An 18,550-nucleotide genomic window follows, 5' to 3' on the forward strand; every position below is an offset into this window, starting at 1 on the left:
TCTATGTACAGGGTACACGTATATAATCACTCATTTAATCTTTGACAATGTTTGATCTTTACAACGTCCGTTGGGAGTGGGAACGATTATCATCCTCGGTTTACAAGTAGGGAGATTGATGCACAGAAAAATCGAGTGCCTCGGCCAACGCTACTCAGGTTAGACGCCACAACGTTAAAAGAGGAAGGTTGAAGCCTCATCCACAGGGAGGAGAGTTCGGACGACAGGGAGGTACAGGTGGCTTTCTGGGTAGCAGAGCTGAGACAACTGCAGGCCTACTTGTCGGCTTCTCTTTCCCTGCGTCGCACGCGCTCCGACCCCTGTTGGCTGGGACTTACCCCGGGTGATTGCAAAGCTCCTCAGTCCCTAAGCTGATGTGATTCTGTGAGTCAGGGAAATGTGTCATCTAGATGGTGCCTCTCTGATGTTTTTTTTTGGGGGGAGGGAGGCATAGGCCTGTCTTTCCAGAAGCCGACTGTAACAGCACCAAGCTCCCCATCACTCGGTGGATGTGATACGGGAACACTTACCTTATTCACCGTGTTCTCCAAGCAAGTGTGCAGCCTGGAGGGTACACAGGGCATTCACACGCTGACCCAACAACCCAACCGCTCGCCAGATTCACTTGCAGTGACATATAATCAAGGTCAGGAATCGTAAGGGTAAAGAAGGTTAGAGAAGGTGATGTTCGAACAGAATGGAATCAACGGTGCAACTGAGCTCACGCGCCTCCTCATCAAGGCCAGAATGATTTGAGCGCCCGGACATCTTCGCCGAGCCTTCCTTTTTTGTCTTTTCCTCAATGTAGCTCGATGGCCTTTATGCTTTAATACACCTAAATTTTTTTCTGTGTACACACAGCGCAATGTGTGCTGTAATATCTGGCTGACACCGGCTTTTTTTTTAAGGGTATTTTCGATTCTGTGAAATTTTAAAGAGCAAACTTTAAAAACCAACGATCGGAAAAGATGCACTTCCTCATTAAGCTGACACCCCAAATTCACTCTGGATTCAGGAAAACAGCAACAGGCGCCCCAGCCGTCCCTCCCGAGGGCTGCGCAGTGGGTAGTTCTGGGTGTCCACGGACGTCATAAGACAGAAGTCTGCCCACAAGGTTTGATAGCACCTTCCGGAGAATTTGAAGGTAACAGGTTTAAGGTTCTTAGAGTTTTAAACATGGGCACGCAATGGAACATTATTCAGCTCTAAAAAAGAAGGACATGCAGCCGTTTGCAACAGCGTGGATGGACCTCGGGGGCTTCCTGCGACGGGAGCTAAAGCAGACAGACAGCTGGACACGGCGCCAGCTCGCGTCCCCGGGGGCTCCACAGACACGGGGCTCAGGGCCTCGGAGAAGCTGGGGCGGGCGGTGTGGGGCGGGTGAAGCGGGCGAAGGGGCCCGGACGTGCCCCAGCCCCGGCGCTGAAGGCCGCAGCCCGGCTTCCCGGACGCACCGTGTGTTCGCAGCTGCTGGAATGGCCCTGAGCGCTCTCATCACCAGAACCGAAGCTGCAGTGATGCAAGGGGCGGGGCTAGCCGAGGGCACCGCTTTGGACCACTTGGGGAAACTGAGTCTCTGCACCGTGTCTCCAGGCACCACGCGGCGCGCCGGGGCGGTTGGGGCCCAGCAGCGCTGGGAAGAGGTTCACGACTTGCCATTGCCTGGACCACCAGCCATGCTGCCCCCCCCCCCACCCGGGCGGGTTTTTTTTTTTTTTTTTTTTTTTTTCACATAATTGCTCCCCTACAACAGCCCTGCACTTAGCGCGACATTCTGTAGCAGTGAGTGCTCTATGTCTGTGACGACCTGGGTGTGGCCGTCCTCTCGGGCACCTTCCGGGCTGGGGCGTGGGCCTGTCCAGTGTCCCCGCTTCTACCTGTGCGGGGACGGCAGGGCCGCCGTTGGGGCCGAGGCTTTCGCCATATACCTAATTTGTATCATACTAAGGGGACGCCTGCCTGTCCCAAGAGGAGCTGAGGATTCGGGGTCTAGCTTTGACTAGCTGGTTTCTTCCTCAGGGGCCTTTCTGCAGCTGGTAAGAGAGTCTGTGTGGGGCGTCCAGGTGGCTCAGGGGGTGAGCGTCTGCCTTCAGCTCACGGCATGACCCCGGGGTCCTGGGATCGAGTTCTGCATTGGGCTCTCCGCAGGGAGCCTGCTTCTCCCTCTGCCTGTGTCTCTGCCTCTCTCTCTGCATCTCTCATGAATAAATAAATAAAATCTTAAAAAGAGAGAGAGAGAGAGAGTTTCTATTACTGAAAAGAGGCTATTTTGTTTTCTCTCTCAAAAACAGGCTGTTTGGCAGACATCGGGGTCAGGTTTGGGCCTCTGGCCTCTATGTCTCCCTGAAGGGACCTATGCAGACCCTCTCCTGAGCCCTCTTTGCCCGCAGAGTGCAGGGCGCACTCCGGGGTGGGGCCAGTTCTCAGGGGTTTTCAGCCTCCCTTGGGGATCTGAGACTCGGAGTGTCATCTTATCGGTTCCAGCGGTTAAGCGACTCTGAAAAGGCAGATCGTCTGACAGCACAAACTCCTTCCCCCTCCCAGACGTTCTCTTCTTCCTCTTCTTCTTCTTTTTTTTCTACTCTTTGAGATTTATGTATTCATTTTGGTGGGGGGAGGTGGAGAAGCAGCGGGAGAGAATCTCAGGCAGGCTCCGCGCTGAGCAAGGAGTCCCATGTGGGGCTCGATCTCACGACCCCGAGTTCATGACCTGAGCCGGACCCAAGAGTCGGACGCTTCCCTGCCTGAGCCACCCAGGCGCCCCCGACATTGTCTTCTAAACCTGGCAACAGCGTTCTGGTCGGAGTCCAGATGAACAACAACAACAGCAACACGACGACCACCAAGCATCCAACCCTGGGACGAGGTCTTGGCAATCGTTTGGCGATTTCCTTTTCTCTCCTTTCTTCGATCTTGTACAATAAATGCAAATGATTCTGAAGCAAAGGACACCCAGGTGTCAGCGCGCTGGCCGGGAGGTAGGCCCATGCCAGCCTTGCAGCCGCGTCGGTGTTTCCCCCGGCGCCACCGCGCCCGTCCTCGCCCCGGAGGGAAGCACCACCCTCGGTGTCACCCGATCTGCGTGATTGGACTCTGACGTGGGCACCTCTAGCCTTTTCCTTGTATAGGTAGCATCGTGTTACTCTGTCATTTTGGGTCAGTACATCTGTAAGATCCGTATCCTAGCGTGCAGCTGTCATTTTTCTTCTTTTCGTTTCTCTTTAGTTTTCCCGTGTAGGGATATGTCACCCCCTCCACACTCTGGCCGACGTTGGTCTCTGGCAGACCTTTTCATCTCTTGCCAGTCTGATGGATGTGTGGGTAGCGGTAGTTTACTGTGGTTTGGGTTTTCATTTCTCTAATTAGTAATGGTGTTGAACACTTTTCCACATGTTTGTTGACCCCTTGGATTCGCTCTGTGAAGTGTCTTTTGCTCATTTTGTATTTTGGTTTTCTGTCTTTTTAGCCTCGATTTGTAGCTATTTCTTACCTACTCTAGAGTTGCACGTCTTTCAAATAATGTCTCTTATTCCGTAGCTTGGTCTTTCCACTTGCAAAATGATGTCTTATGCTAACTGAAAATTTTAATTTTAATGCAGATTCATCAATCATTTTCAATATGGATATTACTTTTCGCCTCTTGTTCAAGAAATCATTCTCTACCTGAAAGGCCATAAAAGTTTCTTCTATTTTCCTCTAAAGGCTTTATACTTGTGTTTTTCTTTTCTTTTTTTTTTTAAGATTTTATGTATTTATAGAGACCCAGAGAGAGAGAGAGAGAGGCAGAGACACAGGCAGAGGGAGAAGCAGGCTCCATGCCGGGAGCCCGATGTGGGACTCGATTCCGGGTCTCCAGGATCACACCCCGGGCTGCAGGCGGCGCTAAACCTCTGTGCCACCGGGGCTGCCCTATAGTTTTGTTTTTCACATTTAGTTCTATCATGGTGCTGGAGGTGATTTTTACATCCGGTGTGAGGCAGGGATCCACTGGCATTTTTTTTTTTTCTCCACGAAAATCTACGTGTCCCACTGCAGTGTATTGACAGACCATCCTTTCCCCCACTGGTCACCCCACTGGTCACTGGATGCGTGTGTGTCTGTTTCTGAGTTCTACTGTTTTATTTTTCTATCTTTGGGTCAAGACCACACTGTCCTAATTCTATGGCTTTACAGTAAGGTGAGGCATCTGGTAGAGCAATTCTCTCATCTTGTTTTTCTTCTTCAAGAGTGTTTTTGCTCTTCTTTCCCCCTTGGCACTTCCATATACATTTTAGAATCAGTAGGTCAAACGCCAGACAAATAACCTATTGACATTTTGATTGTGACGACCATGGCTTTTAGAGTAATGTGGGGATTGATATTTTTGCAATATCAAGTTTCCCATTTATGAACATGAAATACCTTTTCTTCAATGCTTCTCAATAAGGATTCCTAGTTCCTCACATGGTGATCTTGCATATCTTATGCTGCATTTATTCTTCACAGGTTGATGTCCTTGATGCTGTAGTGTTAGCTTTAAAATTTTTTAGCTTTTGCAGCTTTTCTTATTGGTAGGCTATAATAACACATTGATTTTTGTATATTGATTTTGCATCCTGTTACTAATTCAAATGATTCAAATGCAGTTACTTTTAGGTTTTCTATGTTCAAAATCATATCATAGGTTATTTCTGCATCTTGGCTATTATGAATAACACTGCAACAAGCATGGGAGTGCAGGTATCCCTTAGATGGTGATTTCATGTCTTTTGGATCTATATGCAGCAGACGTATTGCTGGATCACCTGGTAGCTCCATTTTTAATTTTTTGAGGAGCCTCCATACTGTTTTCTGTAGTGGAATTTACATTCCCCTGACAGCGTACAAGCGAGGTTCCACACTTTGACTTTTATCTATGTCACCCACAAAACCACCACAATCACAGTAGGTTTTACTTTCTCTTGGCAAATGCCCTGAGGATGAAGCAACTTTTCATGTTGGGGCTTATCTCTCTGGGCTCTGCCTCTCTGGGAAATGTTGTCCCAGGACTTCCCTACAATTGACTTTGTTCTTGAATACTTCCTATGAAAGCTTTGTTTCAATATCTTATCCAGTTTTAATTTTTTAATTATTTTTTAAAGATTTTATTTATTTATTCATGAGAGACACAGAGAGAGAGGCAGAGACACAGGCAGAGGGAGAAGCAGGCTCCATGCAGGGAGCCCAACGTGGGACTCGATCCCGGGTCTCCAGGATCACGCCCTGGGCCGAAGGCAGCGCTAAACCACTGAGCCACCCAGGCTGCCCTTTAAATACTGTTCTCAAGAGGAAGGTATTCCACTGTAATGGCTTTTGTTCATTATTTTAAAAAAATTTTGTGGAAATATTTCTTCAAATGAAATCTTAGGCAGATTCATGATAAATGTAAAACACAAAACAGAGAGAGAGAGAGAGCTTAAAATGCTTAGCTTAAATGATTTAAGCTTGCTTAAGATGCAAGCTTAAAATGATCCAGGTATCAGTGGACCATGTCTCCAAAAAGCCATTTTCTTTCTGGGTTGGGAACTGCTTCTTGCTTCCTATTTGGATCCTGCGTGGCCTGTATTGGCTTGGGATCATTGTATTCCCAGTATCCACCTTAACGGTCTTAACCAGGACCCCTCAGAGGTCCTGGTACGTTAAGATAGCAAGGAATAGTCAAAGAGAATCACACATATTATGATTACTGAAATTGCTTATCTAACAATTAGCACTTTGGTGAAAATGTGGAATGTTGATTCCCCCCTAATTTCAGGGCCGGGTCTAATGCTCCCTAACTACATTTTTCTTTTGATTCCCCTACAATATCCTTTGGCTCCTCTTTGACCATTGCCTTCAGAAAGATGGATTCACGCACCGGGCCAGCCACGTGGCTCTTGCTGACCCCCTCACTCCCTCTCTCCTCTTCTTCTAGTAAATTACTGATTTTTGCCATTAGTCATGAACTAGTTTTAAACCACTAAGACATCCAACTTCCCCCGAGACTCTGCTCAAAAGGAAGTTGTGAATATGATTCTTTAAAGATGATGAGATGACGGATTAAACTCATCTTCCGTGATGAAGGGAGATGGAGGTAGCTGGGGAGGCATCACATGCTCCGTGACCCGGGATACTTGATGGCCGGGACCTATGTTCAGTGACATGAAACCAGAGCTACTCTTACCAGACGTTCTTGCTTTATGAAGTGGGTAAGCCTTGTGCTTCTGCTTCCCAAGCTGGGTGGAACCCAGAGAGATGTGTAGGAGTCTCCAACGACCCATTAGGACATAATTTATTCATACATTTCTCCCTCCCAGGCCATTTAGGGAGAAGAAAACCATGATTTATTTTTCCTTTCAGTGAGGAAGATGAAAAATGAAACAAGCAAAACTAAGCAAACATCTGAAATCCAGTCCCTAAAAATGACAACTTACACTTTGGCCAACGAAACAAGGGTTTGAGGGCTTGGCCACAGAATTAAATTACTTTTAATTTATTTTCTTAAAAAATTTTACTTTTCAAAAATATGGTTCCTTGCCCCTCACACCCATATTGGCCCCTTCTTCCCCTTACCCTCTCCTTGAGGATCAGCAAATGACACAGTTCAGCTGCCTACTCATCATACCACCACCCACAGCCAATGTCCTTGGAGGTCTTCTCCACAGGAAGTCCGACAGCAAACTTTGCGATGTTAAGTAAAGTAGGGGAAAGTTGGTGTGTCTCTAAAAATATAGTGCGCAAAAAAAAAAAAAATTATAATAAAATAAAAAATAAAAAAAATATAATGCGCATACCATGGTCCAAGTTTCTTGAGATACTTTAAAAAATTGTCCCTTGGACATGAATTATGCGCCATGGGATCTATGACATTCCAACGGGCTATTAATATCCTTATGAATTTTGGCTGAATGAGATTTCTCATTTAAGCTCTCCCTAAGCTTTAGAAAGAAGCTTCTGATTTTTGCATCTTGCCCTGTGGCTAGAGCAATAGATCATTGGCTAATGAGGGAACAGGATGCAAAGAGGGCAAATTTGTCTCAAGTCAAGAAATAGGTCCAAGCCAAGAATTCTTCGCAATTCCTCGAGCCTAATATAGTGCCGGGAGCGTAGGTGATAATCAGTAAATATGTTTAGACAAATAATTTCCTGCCTAGACACACATACTTGAGGGCTAGTCTTGCTGCCTGGGCGGGGATGTTCGATATGGTAACAGAGGTGTAGAGAGAAGAAGACAGAGATCATGGTTTCAAATGCCTTCTTTGCCTCTTACTACATGAGCTTGGAGAAATTACTTACCTTCCGAGCCTCAGTCGTGTCATCTGTGAGCTAGGAATTATAATACTTTGCAATATTATTATTTGTAGGGTTTATAAATACAACATGTGAAGTGCTCAGCGCATACTTGTTTATCATTAAATGGTGGCTATTTTTATTGTGGGTAATGAAACAATAACAATATTAACTTCAGAATTTTTTTGTTTAGGGAGAAGCTTCCCTGAGCTAACTCCCTCTTAAATCCCTATAGCAGAGTCTGGCTTTACCCCAAATTTCTGAAACATGTAGCCTTCTGTGAACTGTGCACCCAGTCCCTTTTCTGTAATCCCCGTAGACCCCAAGGTCAGCTGACCCCAAATTGCCTTAGTCAGAAGGGAATTAATGGGGTATTTGGCCAAAAACTCTAAATGGAGATCTTCCAAGGACAGAACATTCTGGAATCCATAGAGTTTTATATCTTCTCACAGTGGTTGAGGTCAGAGCAAATCTAGAAGAAAACTGGTCTAAGGAGACCCAGACCTAAAAAAAGACTAGGAGCCTTTTTTTTTTCTTATTGGAATTTGTGTGTTGTAAATAATGTGGATTGGCATCATGTTTAGATTCTTTTTGGCAAACTGGCCGGTCCTGTTAGCCGTGATGTTAATTTGAAAAATGAAGCAACTTTTAGCAGTTGAAAAGTAGTGCTTTCTAAAAATTCACTCTGGTGATTTGAATATCATGTTTAATGTCATTATGTTAATTTTGTACGCTGTGGCTCCAGCGAGAGTCATTGCCCCATTTTACAGTTGACCATCCTAGTCATAAACACAGCTTTTATTTTTTTATTTTTATTTATTTTTTTTATAAACACAGCTTTTAAAAACATCAAGAGTCATGTAATTGGTAAAAGTATCCTCTTTTACACGGTGCGCAGTGGGCGGGGTGGGGGGAGGGAATGTCTTCTTAAATTCTCTTGGTTAGAGGGCAAGCGCTTCCTTTTATTCACCTTTGAATCAGCAGAATGTGCTCGGCAGAGTGACTGACGTACAGAAGGTAAAAAATGAATGTTTGTGGAATAAATGGAAGAACAAGCGATGAAGAGCTTACCTTTTCTTATTTATTTATTTATTTATTTATTTATTTATTTATTTATTTATTTATTCATTCATGAGAGATAGAGAGATAGAGAGAGAGAGAGGCAGAGGGAGAAGCAGGCTCCATGCACTGGGAGCCCGACGTGGGACTCGATCCCGGGTCTCCAGGATCACGCCCTGGGCTGAAGGCAGTGCTAAACCGCTGAGCCACTGGGCTGCCCTGCCTTTTCTTTTTTAAGATTTTACTCACTTCTTCATGAGACCCAGAGAGAGAGACGCAGGGACACAGGCAGAGGGAGAAGCAGGCTCCCTGCGCGGAGCCCAATGTGGGACTCTATCCCAGGACCCCGGGGTTACGGCCTGAGCCAAAGGCAGATGCTCAACCGCTGAGCCCCCAGGTGCCCCCTCTTTGCTGTTCGTTAAGTTTTTAGCTAAATTGTCTATTTAGCTCTGAGAGGCCGACCAGTCGGGAGCAGCTAACATTGTCACGTAGCCCAGGCCGCAGGGACTTCGGTGGCGGTGATCATATTAATGTCACCATTTATCGAGCAACTATTAGAAGCTACACGCTGTGTTGACCACGGTGCATTAGTTTTCGTTTCCCTGACAGCCGTGCCATGCAGGAATTATTATTATTTTATGGACAATAAAGCGGGGGCCCGGGCTGCTTCCACCGTCACGAGGTGGGTCTGACTCTGAAACCCGGACCCGTCCCCAGCGCGGTGGTGCCGCTCACGGGAAGCGGAGCAGGTTTAGGTTAGGGGTCCGCTGGGACACGGGTTCCACGCCAGCAGGGGTGGGGGGTCCTCGGCATGAGCAGGGAGGCCGGGGCACTGTGATCACCCCCGTCTCACAGGTGACCACGGGGAGGCACCGGCCTGCGCTAAGGCGCCCCGTCTACACAGTCTTTCTGCCCTGGGTTGGGGTGTGATCCATCACAGTGCAGGAGTGCAAGAGCTGCTAGGGTCCCGGGGCCCCGTCCGGAGCGCAGGGAGTCGGGGTGCGGGTCTCTCCTGTCTCGGTGACCCAGGCAGGGGAGCCTCCCCAATGCCGCCCCGATGGGCCTGGCTGTCCAGCCTCTGCGCCGGGCCTTCAGGAACGTTCTCGGTGGCAGGACCGGGCTGTCCCATCCCGGTGGCCCCCGTGGTTGCTGGGTCCGCCCTCCATCCACCGCCCTCCGATGACACCGGCCGGGGGCTCCGTGGCTGCAGGTGACACGGTGCCAGGCCGTGAGTCGGGGTCCCGCAGGGGGAGCTGCGGCCCCGAGGCTTGTCCCAGGCCCCCAGGCCCTGCAGTCCGGCCCGGTCCTGTGAACCCGAGGGCTCGGGGCGGCTCCCCAGGGCAGCGGGGCTCCGTCACTGCATTTGATTTAAGGGCCACGGTCGCGAGGGACAGAAACGAACGGTGGGGCATCCACATCCCCAGCAGGCCAATCCTGTAGATCCCACCCCCCTTGCTTTCCAGGGGGTCAGGGCTTTGCCAGCCCATCACCTTGTCGTCTTGTCCCTTTTGCCACAAGACACTTGGTGAAATGTGCTGCTGTTCCCCTCGGGGGCCGGAGCCTCCTGAGACTTGAGCTCTGGCTCCGTCCCGGATCGGAAAATACGCCTTGTAGGATCTCTGCTCGCCTTCTTTCCTGAACCCGGATGCCCGTTTCACGGCTCTGGCCTCTGACGCCAGGGCGGCCCCCTGGCCCTCAGCCACGCCCCGGGCAGCACCGATGCTCGCTCGGGGCCCCCGCGCACCCCCTCGGCCCCGTCCTGGCCGACAGGCCCCTGGTGCTGCCTGGGTACGTCCTGCACCAGAGCCTTGGGCGTTGACCCTCTGGGTCCTCATCACTGCCCGGTCCCCGGGTGACAACCGGCTGTCGTCGGGCTCATTTTGCAGATGAGGAAACAGAGGCAGGGCTCGAGCGTGTTGCACGTGGTGACGGGCGTGAGACCTTGCCTAGTCCGGCCTGGCTCCGCACACTGGGGGGTACCCGTGTCCGCCCCTGCGGATGGCCCAGCTGTATGGTGCATGTCTCGTTTTGTGTGTTTTGAGGCCACGGTCTGGGTCTTACTCACGCGGGGGCCTCGGATCGGGCGCAGGGCACACCGACCACGCACGTGCCTTCCCGGTCGAGGGCGGGCGGCTCAGGCCTTCCCAGTCCTCTCCTGCTTTTGCACATCCTTGCGTGGACGGACGCCTGACCCGAGACGTGGGAGGGGAGCTGCTCTGGGAGAAAGATGCCCCCGGGACTCGCCTGGGCCTCGAGGCAGACCCCGGGCGTCTGGGCAGGTCCGGACAGAGCCCTGGCTCCCGGGCACCATCCGCACGTTGCCCACTTGCGCCTCGGCTTCCAAGTTTCTTCGGAAGAAATAAAGTCTCGGTGTGAGCTGTGATGGCTGCGATTTTACTGCCGTCAGTGCTCGTGTCAGGCCCGTGATTTCCAGGGACCTGGGCCAGCCACGAACTGAGAGGAAGAGCCGTCTACCAACAAGAGCTCCTCCGGGGAACGACAGCCGGGTGCTCCCTGCCATGGACGGCAGGCCGGCGGGGGCGGGGGCGGAGGGAGGCAGAGACGGAACTCAGAAGGATGCACCCCCCGCGAGGGACCCTGGGTTTGCTGCGCTGCCCGAGCGGCAGGGCCCCCCTTGCATCCTTGAACCAATGGGTATCCTGAGGTTGGGCCTTCACACAAGTGGCCCCCTGCATGGACGGCGGGAACACCCCACTCATCATCCAGGATCCCGCTCACGCATCGGTGTCTCTGGGAAGCCTTCTCTTTCCCCCGTGTTGCGGCTGTTGAGTGGATCATCGGGGCCTTGGTGGAATCCGTCAGAGCGTCTAGGACGATAGCTGATACAGCAGCACTTAGTAGTTGCTTGCTGAATACATGAGCTAACGCCAAGGACGGGGGACACCCTTTCTGTAATGGCCGAGAGGAAGCCACAGCCTCCCCCTCCCCACCCGGTGGTGGCCCTGGGGACCCGGCCACAGGTGGTGCTCTGGAGGCTTGCACGCAGCTCCCAGCACAGCCTTTCCTGGCAGATGATGACTGGGACGGTGGCTCCAGTGCAGGGGTGTCGGGGGGGCCGCCGGACGGTCCTTCCTGCTGATGACCCACCTGCCCCATCAGCCATCTCTCTGTGTCACCCCACCGTGTGTCCGTAGTACCCGGCCGGGATGACATCGCCATCCAGGGAGCCGTGGAGGAGAGCCTACACTCCAGAATGCTCCAAGCCCAAGTGAGGCTCGCCACGGGGCGGCCAGTGATAGCCCCGGGAGCACAGTCCTGGGCAGTGGGATCTGTCATCAGACAAAATTCCTTCCCCCTCCACTGCTGGGATGGGTCCAGGAAAGAGCCGTGGCCTCCTGTGGCTGTCGGGGCAGCGCGGTGCCGATCCCGGGGGAGCCCAGGATGGACGCAGCCTGTGCAAGCGCTCGGCGATGGCTGCGCTCGGTAATGGCAACCACATGGAGCTGCAGAGCCCCGGCCAGGCCCGCAGGGCTCGGGACCTCTTCTCATCCGGCGGGATCTCGGACTACAGCCAGGCCGGGAGTGACCCGGGCTGCTTAGTAACACTCAGGATCCTCTTACGGGATCCTGTGACTCAGAACTGACGGGATGTGATCTCAGCGCCTCGCAGGTCTTCGTGCACAGGGGCACGGCCGTGTGCTTCCTGCAGCTCTAACCGGGTAGAAAGAAACACTAGGCATGTGTGCGTGGAGGAGACCAAGAGGCATTTCTTGGGGAGGGTGTTGAAGAGCCCTTGGGGAGCTCCCGAGGGCCGTTTCCTCTTCCTGACGGCTGGCCTGCTCACCCAGCCCTATCTGGGGGCGACCACCCACAGGCACCTGGCTCCCTCCCTCAGGCTCTCGTCGCATCACCTGTGCAGGTGCCAGAGCCTCCGAACTCCAGCGCCACCTCATGGCCTCCAGCACCTTCCGTCAAACCGCGCCCTCTTATCCTCACCGGCTCGGGTCCCCAGAGCTGCCCACTAACCTACCAGCATTCCTACCGTCCCTACCTCTTTCCTCTCTTTTGCTGCTCTGCTGCCAGCTGGTCACTTTGCCTGTGGTTGAAACCATCTGTCTTCTTAGTTCCTCCAACGAAGACTTGCCGTTTATCCTTACGAGGAAGCCTGCGTGCTCCGCAGGGAGTTTCCTGAAAGCACCGCCACCGTCATCGTCGCCATGATCGCCATCCTTTTTTCTATTTTTATTTTTATTATTATTTTTTTAACGATCACCATTCTTATGTAGCGCCTCCTGCACATCAGGCACAGTGTGAAGGTCTTTACAGGGATGGTTTCATCCTCAGAATCGTCCCACGAGGTATGCCCTATTATCACACCCATGTTACGCATGAGATGACCAAGGATCAAAGGGAGGAAACCATCTGTCAAAGGCCTCAGGGTGTGGAATTTATACCAGATTAGGGATTTGAACTTAGATTTGTCTGATGTCAAAACCAGACCTCCGAATCATAAGACACAGTCTCCCTAATCAACCCCACGCTTTTCTTACCTTGAGCCCCTTTAGGGTTTAGGTATGTAGTTTAGGATCCATGGATTATTAGAGATGGGGAGAGGCATTTATTTATTTATTTATTTATTTATTTATTTATTTATTTATTCATTTAAGAGCAAGAGAGAGAGAGTGAGCAGGGGGAGGGCAGAGAGGGAGAGAGAGAGATACTCAAGCAGACTCCCTGAGCACAGAGCCCAACACGGGGCTGGATCTCAGCACCCTGAGATCACAACCTGAGCTGAAATCAAGAGTCGGATGCTTAACTGATGGAGCCCCCCCGGTGTCCCAATGAGGAGAGACTTTTGAGGTCAGATGGTACAAAATAATTTTTAAATCTATTTAATTTTTTTTATTTAATTTTTTTTAAAGTATTTGAGAACATTGAAGTTTGGAGGGGCAGAGAGACTTGTCCAAGTGGGTTAATGGAGGAAACAGAACCTGACTGATTGACCCTCTTGACTCATTGCACAATCCAACGCTTGTTCTAGTCCAGAGGTGTCACTTCTTTGGGGTCTTGAACATCTGCTCTTTACCCATTTAGAAGTGATATGGCCTGCCTTTTCCATTACCGTATTGGTTCTCTTAGGCTAGAGGTCATGTTTTCTACTTTAAATATACGTTTCCATTTTTATGTAAGAGGTTGAAAGTAAGTCAACCTTTAGGAAAGCAAGCAAGCAAGCTGTATGGCGGAGAAAGTACGCAAACGTTTACATGGTGGTCATTGAACGGAAAGGGCAGGGAAGGCTGGCAGGGCCGGGCGCATGGTAAACGCTCGGCAAGTACTTGTCCAGCCAGTGAGTGAATGAATCAAAGCGAGTCAAGGACTAGAGTTGAATTTGGTCTGGGTGGTGGTGGCGGCGGTGGGGGCGGGGGGGTGTTTCCAGGAATAGGGATGAAGTTTTGCAACAAAGGACAAATAACTAGCTTTGAATGCTGCTGACAAGCTGGTCTTTAAAGAAAATTGCAACACATGTGTATGAAGAGATGAGTCATCGGAGAAGAGTTATAGAACCTGACAGGCATGGTGAGGAGAGCCGCAGTGATCTTGGACGGCTTGCTGAACGTGCTGAGCATCTGCACAGCATCCCAGGACCGTCTCTGCCTACCGGCCAGAGGGATGTGCCTCTGTGTCAAGCGGTGGCCTCTCGGGGTTGGCAGTGCTCACCCGAGGGCTCTGAAAGAGGTGATCACTGCAGCGGGTAGAGTGCCAGGGGTTTCAGGCACGCCGGTGTGTGGTCTTATCCAGCTCAGTGCTTTTCAAAATTTAATGAGCAGATGAGTCACCAGAGCATCTTTTTAAAAGACTGACCCTAATTTAATAGGTCTTGAGTGGAGCCTAAGATCCTGTATTTCTGACGAGCTACCAGGTGATGTTGAGGCTGCTGGTCCGGGCAGTCACACTTTGAGTAACGCGGTTCTAGAGGCTGCGTGGAAAAGCACCTGAGCACGCATCTGACAGTAGCTCTCTGTTCTGTTCTCTGCAGTCTCGTCTGGTCGAGGACCACCACTCCACGGGCCAGCTCTTCAACAACCGGCCAGCCTCCCACCTGGCTGGTTACGATCCTCCCCGGGGACTCTGGATCCGGGGCCTGTGGAGTTACTGTGGGAACACAAATCGAGTAAGCATCAAAACTCCTGCTTCCGAGAGATGCGCACCAAACATCCACCCAAGGAAGACCCGGGTTGCTCAGAAATTCATGTTTATTTCTAGGGCCTGGTGCCTAGGAGACCATCCCCAAATGCCAAATGAATGAACAAAGGATGTGGGAGGAGGCTTTCAACAAAGAAACTACAGTCATAGGACATCTTATTAAAATAAACTCAATTATAAGATTAAGAACTGTGCCAGAAAAATCACCTAAGTAAACAAAAAGCGATGTCCTAAAGACCATATGTGAACTCTTGGGGATATTACTTCTGGGGGAATCCTGTGTCCTCACTCAAAGCCTGTTTGTGCTTTTATATTTTTAAGTAAGAGTGAAATAGTTTATTACCAATATAAAAGGAGTTATGCGGTATCTCTCCTTCTGTACGATTTTACAGGCTGTGATTCACTTAAAAATAGCTTTATGGCGATTCCATTCACATATCATAAAACTTACCCTTCAAACGTGTTATTTGTGCTTATCTTGCAACCTATTTTACGAAGCCTGGCTGTCTATAATAGATGAGAAAAGGCAACTGAACCCGAGACAGGCTGGGCAGGGAAGGGAGACGATAGTGCTCATGGGAGGAGAGACAGGGTCCTAAGAAAGCCCAATAATCTGGAACCATTTCGTTGAGTGGCAACTCCTTTCAGATGCGTTTCAAAACATCCCGAGAGGATGACTGCGTACAACCCAGTAAATAATGGATGTTCATGACGGTGTCCTCGGGAAACCCTACGTTACACTCCGTGTCCTCTGCTTAAAAAAGGCAGAGATGTCTGTGATCCATTAACACATTTTCATTACAGTGGTAATAGTAATATATATTTTTTTTAAGTTTTGGGTTAGGAGCAAGTCCTCAGCTCCCTCCACGATGAGTCAATCCACGGGGCTTCCAGAAAGTTGATATTTTATGGTAGAAGGACAGAGATGTGACCAAAGGGCAGCCACATGCTCTTGGCCCTGCTGGCTCGTTGGAGGGAGTTCTCACCAGGCCCCGCGTGCGAGAGCAAGGATGTCTGGGCTTCTGTGGTGTGTCTTTCTGCCCCCGGATGACCCGCTGCCCTTCCTTTTTTTGGCTCTGGCTGTCTCCTGAGACCCTCCTGACTGTAAAACCTCAACCTTTCTGGGTGGGAGTCACAATGGTTCCGAGTCTGGGATGCAAAGTAAACACTGGAAGATATTCTCTCAAATTTTCCTTTGGTTTAAAAATCTGAAACTCATCTGCTCCTCTGACCCTTCCCCAGGCGTGACGGGGTGCAGACACGGATGGGCACCGCCAGGGCGCCGCTGTTCAGAGCGCCGTGAACTCTGTGCAGTGCATTTTCTGGTCTCCCTCTGAGACCACCCATGTCCTGACCCTTAATTCCCTCGCCTGTTACCTGGGGGTGACGGTTCCCACTCTGGGTGCCTCGCAGGGCCAGGGTGAGGTTTGTTAATAGTTTTCAATAGTAGATGCAAAGCATTGAGTGCCTACCCTTTTTTCCAGGGACGCTGTGAAGGGCTTGGCCTATATAACCTCATTTAACCCCTCATTTAACCCTCATTAACCCATTTAACCGAGTGCTTGGAAGTCAGTAGCGCTACTATCTCCGTTTTGTGGATGGGGATGCTTCCCCTCGGGGAGGTGACGGGCTCAAGAAGACCGGAGCTAAGACTTAGTGGGAGCTGGGTTTGAAAGCCGGACATCTGAGTCCAGAAACTACACCTGTAAATGGCCACAAGAGTGTGTGGGAGGCTGTAAAGGTCTCAGAGACCCGTGAGATCAACGCTCTCCTTTGGGTTATGTGACAGGACCACGTTAGAGCCAGCCTCCCGCCTCCGCCTTTCAACCTGACAGCTCTGGCCCACGGGCATCCCCGACTGCAGGCTCTTGGGGATCGTCTCTGGGATCCGAGCCTTCGACGTCACTGTTTCTGACGTATCACCGGTATTGGCCTGACCCTGACGGGGAGACAGGCTTCCCCAGACCTGTGGTCAGGAAGCACACATCCTGTCTTCCCCTTTATTTCTTTCCCCTGGGGAATGCAGGCACTCGGCTTCTGGGATCACAGTGACCTGGGTGACCCCGCTCATGGACGTTCAGGGGGTGCTATCGGTCTTTCCCCTTCCCTCTGCCCCACCTCAGATAGACCTGGCGCTTGCTGCCCTGCACCTGATCCCTGGCACTTGGAGGCGGGGAGTGCCATGCTGATGGAGGCTGATGGAGGCTCGGCGGCGCTGCCATTCCGCTCCGGGACTGCCCCTTCTGTGCCAATGTCTGCTTCCCCCATGCTTGCTCTGCCCGGAAGCAAGGAAACCATGCTCAGCTTCCTTCCAAGGGTCGGTTCCACTGATCGTTGCCCTGCCGTGTGAGTCGGTCCAAGAGTATCTCAGTTTTATTCGGGTTCATGCAGCTCCTAAGCGTCAGTTACTTCTTTTCCTTCTGTATCAGGTATTATCCATTACGTGCAAGATCCAGGTTATCATTACACCGTACATAATATCTGTGTACCCCAAACACTCAGCATGACTTCCTCTCTGAGCACAGAGGCACAGCTACAGTGAATGTGCTCGATGCTTCTTTCACACTCTTCTGACCTCCACCAGTCAGGACCTCTGGGGACCCCAGTGCTGGGCCAGCACCAGCACGCCAGCCTCTGACGGGAGAGGACCCTGCTGACCGTGGCGGCCAGCTCCTCCTGCAACAGCATCGGGACTGGAGGCCATCCGCCCTACACCCTCGTCCATCACAGTCCAGTGCCACCACGCCGAGTCCTGCTCCTTCCGGCCTGGCACTTGATACGCTTGCTCCGCAGACCACGGTTGGGAGGAGCTTGGCGCACACAGAGCCCACCGCTGGAACCGGGGAAGCAAGCAAGGCATCCGCATGATAGCGTCACTCTTTCTCGAATCAATAATTCATTTGGAACCAGACCGTCCGAAGGCGTTGAGACTCAGCCTTACGTGGTTCTTTACAGACAAAGGAAAAGAACAAATCTAAAACAAAATGTGATTTGGGACGTGGACCAAACAAAATGAAAACATCTCGTCTCGCGGTAACAGGCTGTACGAACTTCTTCGTGTTTCAATGGGCTGGCGTTTGCCGAGTGCAGGGCATGGCTTATATTTAGTTTTGAAACCTGTCTGTGTTACATAACACAGTAACCGTGCCTTTTGCCTTGTCCTCGTAGGAGGGCAAGGACCCGGAAATCTTATGTAACATTAGTGCTGTGGTTTCTTTCTTTCTTTTTTTAAAGATTTTATTTATTTATTCATTAGAGACACAGAAAGAGAGAGAGAGGCAGAGAGCCAGGCAGAGGGAGAAGCAGGCTCCATGCAGGGAGCCCGACGTGGGACTCGATCCCGGGACCCCAGGATCACGCCCTGGGCTGAAGGCGGCGCTAAACCACTGAACCACCCGGGCTGCCCTAGGTTGTGGTTTCATGGGAAGCAAGGGCTTAGGGCTTAAGGCACTGCATGGCAGTGGAGAGAATGCCCGGGAGAGGAGCTACTGCCCAGACACACGAGGACAGGTCATATCTTCCTGCACAGAAGGCCTCCAGGGTCAGGAATTTAGGAACAATGATGGCTAATGGGCTCCCAAAGTCCGGGCACTGGGACGTGAACACGACGCGGGCACCTTCCCCACAGGCCTATTTGCTGCTTGTCCTGCTCTCTCCTGCTCTTCTCTTAGTCCTGTCATGCTCACAGGGGCTGGCGTTTACTTGCTACCCCTTGGTCTTTGCAGCAGGACCCCCCGGATGGGTGTACATCTCAGGGGGCTGCACGGGTCACTCCCGGGACAGTGTACTGGTTTCTCCACTGAGCAGAACGTGTGCTGGTCCCCATCTGTCCAGAGTGGTTCCTGGAGAAGCTGAGTCTCAGAGTCCCAGGGTCTGGGGGGCTCGTACCAAGTTCCTCATCCCCAGCCCTGCCTCAGCTGTGTCCCCAGGCCTCCCCCACTTGTCTTTGCTGTGGAGCTTTGGTCCCTTCATTAACCCATGATTTTTTTTTAAAGATTTTATTTATTTATTTGAGAGAGAGACAGAGATCGAGAGAGCA

Source organism: Canis lupus, chromosome 26, assembly GCF_003254725.2.
Source record: "Canis lupus dingo isolate Sandy chromosome 26, ASM325472v2, whole genome shotgun sequence".
NCBI classification, from domain to species: Eukaryota; Metazoa; Chordata; class Mammalia; order Carnivora; family Canidae; genus Canis; species Canis lupus.